The sequence below is a fragment of the Oncorhynchus clarkii genome, chromosome 23 (genome assembly GCF_045791955.1).
Source record: "Oncorhynchus clarkii lewisi isolate Uvic-CL-2024 chromosome 23, UVic_Ocla_1.0, whole genome shotgun sequence".
NCBI classification, from domain to species: Eukaryota; Metazoa; Chordata; class Actinopteri; order Salmoniformes; family Salmonidae; genus Oncorhynchus; species Oncorhynchus clarkii.
Window position 1 is genome coordinate 47,446,893 of NC_092169.1, and position 6,652 is coordinate 47,453,544.

Below are 6,652 nucleotides of genomic sequence, written 5' to 3' on the forward strand. Positions count from 1 at the left end.
GAGGAGGATTACAGGGTATATGTGGAGGAGGGGGGACAGGGTTTATGTGGAGGAGGGGGGGGACAGGGTATATGTGGAGGAGGGGGGGGGACAGGGTATATGTGGAGGAGGAGGAGGTGGAGGATTACAGGGTATATGTGGAGGAGGGGGGGACAGGGTATATGTGGAGGAGGAGGAGGAGGAGGATTACAGGGTATATGTGGAGGAGGGGGGACAGGGTATATGTGGAGGAGGAGGAGGATTACAGGGTATATGTGGAGGAGGGGGGACAGGGTAATGGTGGAGGAGGAGGAGGAGAATTACAGGGTATATGTGGAGGAGGGAGGGACAGGGTATATGTGGAGGAGGAGGAGGAGGATTACAGGGTATATGTGGAGGAGGGGGGGACAGGGTATATGTGGAGGAGGGGGGGACAGGGTATATGTGGAGGAGGAGGATTACAGGGTATATCTGGAGGAGGGGGGAAGGGTATATGTGGAGGAGGGGGGCACAGGGTATATGTGGAGGAGGAGGAGGATTACAGGGTATATCTGGATGAGGGGGGACAGGGTATATGTGGAGGAGGGGGAGGATTTCAGGGTATATGTGGAGGAGGGGGGGACAGGGTATATGTGGAGGAGGAGGAGGAGGAGGAGGATTACAGGGTATATGTGGAGGAGGGGGGGACAGGGTATATGTGGAGAAGGAGGAGGATTACAGGGTATATGTGGAGGAGGGGGGGACAGGGTATATGTGGAGGAGGAGGAGGAGGATTACAGGGTATATCTGGAGGAGGGGGGACAGGGTATATGTGGAGGAGGGGGGGACAGGGTATATGTGGAGTAGGAGGAGGATTACAGGGTATATGTGGAGGAGGGGGGGACAGGGTATATGTGGAGGAGGAGGAGGAGGAGGAGGATTACAGGGTATATCTGGAGGAGGGGGGACAGGGTATATGTGGAGGAGGAGGACAGGGTATATGTGGAGGAGGAGGAGGAGGATTACAGGGTATATGTGGAGGAGGAGGAGGAGGATTACAGGGTATATGTGGAGGAGGGGAGGACAGGGTATATGTGGAGAAGGAGGAGAAGGATTACAGGGTATATGTGGAGGAGGGGCGACAGGGTATATGTGGAGGAGGGGGGGACAGGGTATATGTGGAGGAGTAGGAGGAGGAGGAGGATTACAAGGTAAATGTGGAGGAGGGGGGACAGGGTATATGTGGAGGAGGAGGAGGATTACAGGGTATATCTGGAGGAGGGGGGACAGGGTATATGTGGAGGAGGAGGAGGAGGAGGAGGATTACAGGGTATATGTGGAGGAGGGGGGACAGGGTATATGTGGAGGAGGGGGGGACAGGGTATATGTGGAGGAGGAGGAGGAGGAGGAGGATTACAGGGTATATGTGGAGGAGGGGGGACAGGGTATATGTGGAGGAGGAGGAGGAGGATTACAGGGTATATGTGGAGGAGGGGGGGACAGGGTATATGTGAAGGAGGAGGATTACAGGGTATTTGTGGAGGAGGGGGGGACAGGGTATATGTGGAGGAGGAGGAGGAGGAGGAGGAGGAGGATTACAGGGTATATGTGGAGGAGGGGGGACAGGGTATATGTGGAGGAGGAGGAGGAGGATTACAGGGTATATGTGGAGGAGGGGGGGACAGGGTATATGTGGAGGAGGAGGAGGACAGGGTATATGTGGAGGAGGGGGGGACAGGGTATATGTGGAGGAGGAGGAGGATTACAGGGTATATGTGGAGGAGGGGGGGACAGGGTATATGTGGAGGAGGAGGAGGATTACAGGGTATATGTGGAGGAGGGGGGGACAGGGTATATGGGGTGGAGGAGGAGGACAGGGTATATGTGGAGGAGGGGGGGACAGGGTATATGTGGAGGAGGAGGAGGATTACAGGGTATATGTGGAGGATGGGGGGACAGGGTATATGTGGAGGAGGAGGAGGAGGATTACAGGGTATATGTGGAGGAGGGGCGACAGGGTATATGTGGAGGAGGGGGGGACAGGGTATATGTGGAGGAGTAGGAGGAGGAGGAGGATTACAAGGTAAATGTGGAGGAGGGGGGACAGGGTATATGTGGAGGAGGAGGAGGATTACAGGGTATATCTGGAGGAGGGGGGACAGGGTATATGTGGAGGAGGAGGAGGAGGAGGAGGATTACAGGGTATATGTGGAGGAGGGGGGACAGGGTATATGTGGAGGAGGGGGGGACAGGGTATATGTGGAGGAGGAGGAGGAGGAGGAGGATTACAGGGTATATGTGGAGGAGGGGGGACAGGGTATATGTGGAGGAGGAGGAGGAGGATTACAGGGTATATGTGGAGGAGGCGGGGACAGGGTATATGTGAAGGAGGAGGATTACAGGGTAGTAGTGGAGGAGGGGGGGACAGGGTATATGTGGAGGAGGAGGAGGAGGAGGAGGAGGAGGATTACAGGGTATATGTGGAGGAGGGGGGACAGGGTATATGTGGAGGAGGAGGAGGAGGATTACAGGGTATATGTGGAGGAGGGGGGGACAGGGTATATGTGGAGGAGGAGGAGGACAGGGTATATGTGGAGGAGGGGGGGACAGGGTATATGTGGAGGAGGAGGAGGATTACAGGGTATATGTGGAGGAGGGGGGGACAGGGTATATGTGGAGGAGGAGGAGGATTACAGGGTATATGTGGAGGAGGGGGGGACAGGGTATATGTGGAGGAGGAGGAGGACAGGGTATATGTGGAGGAGGGGGGGACAGGGTATATGTGGAGGAGGAGGAGGATTACAGGGTATATGTGGAGGATGGGGGGACAGGGTATATGTGGAGGAGGAGGAGGATTACAGGGTATATGTGGAGGAGGAGGAGGAGGAAGAGGAGAACACGGTATACATGGAGGAGGAGGAGGAAAACAGGGTATGTGCGGAGGAGGAAGAGGACAGGGTATATGGGGAGGAGGAGGACAAGTTATACACTACCGATCAAAAGTTCTTGAACACCTACTCATATAAGGGTTTTTCATTATTTTTACTATTATCAACATTTTAGAATAACAGTGAATACATCAAAAGTATGAAATAACACATATGGAATCATGAAGAGTGTGCAAAGCTGTCATCAAGGCAAAGGATGGCTATTCACTGGTCACCCCCAAAGCCTATTCCTCCTTTGGCCGCCTTTCCTTCCAGTTCTCTGCTGCCAATGACTGGAACGAATTGCAAAAATCACTGAAGCTGGAGCTGGACATATCTCCCTCACTAACTTTATGCATCAGCTGACAGAGCAGCTCACAGATCACTGCACCTGTACATAGCCCATCTGTAAATAGCCCATTCACCTACCTCATCCCTATATTGTTATTATTATTATTTATTTTTTTATCCTTTGCACCACCGTATCTGTACTTGCACATTCATCTTCTGCACATCTATCACTCCAGTGTTAAATTGCTAAATTGTAATTACTTCGCCACTACGACCTATGTATTGCCTTACCTCCATAATCTTACCTCTTTTGCTCACACCGTATATAGATTTTTCTATTGTGTTATTGACTGTACGTTTGTTTATTCCATGTGTAACTCTGTGTTGTTGTTTGTGTCGCACTGTTTTGCTTTATCTTGGCCAGGTCGCAGTTGTAAATGATAACTTTTTCTCAACTGGCCTACCTGGTTAAATAAAGGTGAAATAAAATAAATATATATCTATTTTTTGAGAATCTCAAATATAAAATGTATTTTGATTTGTTTACACTTTTTGATTAGTACACAATTCCATATGTGCCATTTCATAGTTTTTATGTCTTCACTATTATTCTACAGTATAGAAAATAGTAAAAATGAAGAAAAACCCTTGAATGAGTAGGTGTTCTAAAACTTGTGTCCGGTAGTGTATGTGGAGGAGGAGGAGGACAGGGTATATGTGGAGGAGGAGGACAGGGTATATGTGGAGGAGGAGGAGGACAGGGTATATGTGGAGGAGGAGGACAGGGTATATGTGGAGGAGGAGGAGGACAGGGTATATGTGGAGGAGGAGGACGACAGGGTATATGTGGAGGAGGAGGACAGGGTATATGTGGAGGAGGAGGAGGACAGGGTATATGTGGAGGAGGAGGAGGACAGGGTATATGTGGAGGAGGAGGAGGACAGGGTATATGTGGAGGAGGAGGACAGGGTATATGTGGAGGAGGAGGAGGACAGGGTATATGTGGAGGAGGAGGAGGACAGGGTATATGTGGAGGAGGAGGAGGACAGGGTATATGTGGAGGAGGAGGAGGACAGGGTATATGTGGAGGAGGAGGAGGACAGGGTATATGTGGAGGAGGAGGAGGACAGGGTATATGCGATCAGAGTGAAGTGAATAAGGTGAAAGTGTGGAAAGTGTCCATCAAGGCTGAAACATGGGTTTGCGCTGTCACAGAAACACCCAGAAGAAAATGTATAATCAGGTCCACAACCGACAGACACACTAAACAGTCTGTAAAATAACAAAATGTCAAATTCCTAGAATAACATATAGTAATGATAGAAATAATCACTAATATTTGATAGGCAAAATAAGTCTGAAGTAAAAATAATAATACAATATGCCAAATTCCCAGAAGATTTTTTCATGATAGGAGGTGTTGGTTGACAAAGTGCATCCAGTCTGCAGTATATTACAGAAGGAAAGTGCTGAGGCAGGGACAGAATAATGAAAACAATCTGCTCAGGAATATACAAACTGTTGTTCCAAATGAGAGAGAATGAACCCATAACCTACTATCCCAACAAGCAGTGCAGACACACACACACACACATACGCACACGCACACACACACACACACACACACACACACACACCTGTCCTCTGAGCCATAATGACTCAGAAATGGGGCCATGGAAGCACTGCTTGATTTGACAAGATTTGATTAGAACAGACAATTACAGGGGGAGATAAACACATGATTTACATACTGAGAGAGGGAAGGGGGAGAAGGGAAAGGAGGGAGAGAAGGAGGGATGAAGGGAGGGAAAGGAGGGAGGGATGGAGGAGGGGAGTTAGGGAGAGAGAAGTGATAGAAAGGAGTGAAGGAAGGGAGGGAGGGAGGGAGGGAGGGAGGGAGGGAGGGAGGGAGGGCTAATGCTTGTACACAGACACACACAATCTTCTGGTTACATTTCCCTGTTATCACACCGTCTGCTATAAACATACATTTAAATTGAAGCCAATTAAAAGAGGACGCTGCCTGGGATTCTGCTGAACAAACTCTGTCCATAAAATGAACCGCACCGCAACCTCTCTTTTACACACTGTTCTGGTCGTGGAGGTATCAGAGGAAGTCACAGAACACTCAAGAACGACAGACAGAAAGACATTCAATGTGGACAGGAGTTTGCAGTGCTGTCCCAACATAGTATAGAGGTCAATCCAAAAATAAAAGTTATATCTGTGAACATCTGGATGAAAACCAAATTAAGGGAGACATAGATATTATTAAAAAACAACTGTTGATGCAATATGAAAAAAGAATGGGTGGTGGAGATTAACCATAAACCCAAATTGAGAACCTTTTGCTTAATTAAGGGGGAGTTCTCAAGAGATCTATGTACACAGGTAAGATCAGGGATATCGCCTCTGCGTATTGAAACAGGTAAGATCAGGGATATTGCCTCTGCGTATTGAAACAGGTAAGATCAGGGATATTGCCTCTGCGTATTGAAATAGGTAAGATCAGGGATATTGCCTCTGAGTATTGAAACAGGTAAGATCAGAGATATTGCCTCTGCGTATCGAAACAGGTAAGATCAGGGATTTTGCCTCTGCATATTGAAACAGGTAAGATCAGGGATTTTGCCTCTGCGTATCGAAACAGGTAAGATCAGGGATTTTGCCTCTGCATATTGAAACAGGTAAGATCAGGGATTTTGCCTCTGCGTATTGAAACAGGTAAGATCAGGGATTTTACCTCTGCGTATTGAAGCAGGTAAGATCAGGAATTTTGCCTCTGCGTATTGAAACAGGTAAGATCAGGGATTTTGCCTCTGCGTATTGAAACAGGTAAGATCAGGGATTTTGCCTCTGCGTATTGAAACAGGTAAGATCAGGAATTTTGCCTCTGAGTATTGAAACAGGTCAGTATTGTGGTAAAATGGAAGAGGAAAGACTATTCCACTATTGTGACCTTGAAGAAATAGAGAATGAAACTCATTTTATCCTCTATTGCCCATTCTACTACGATATACGCTCGCTCTTATTCCAGACAGCACACTAGATATACCCTAGCATTATGTGGCTGAGCGATGAGGAGAACCCGAAATGTTTTTTGTCCACTGTGCATATCCGTTTGCGGAATATCTAGATAAAGCCTGGAATAAAAGAAAAAGGGCTAGCTATAATTGAATTACACAAATATTTAGCTATGTGGTAAATGGCACGTGTATATATAGATTGTGCATAGGCTTGTCTCCTTCATGAATCTTCTATGTGGTAAATGGCACGTGTATATATAGATTGTGCATAGGCTTGTCTCCTTCATGAATCTTCTATGTGGTAAATGGCACGTGTATATATAGATTGTGTACAGGCTTGTCTCCTTCATGAATCTTCTCTTTGTGCCTTCTGTTTCTTTTATCTGTATTTATTTATCTGTATATGTATGTATGTGTACTTGTACAGTGTGTAAGTATGTATGTATGCAT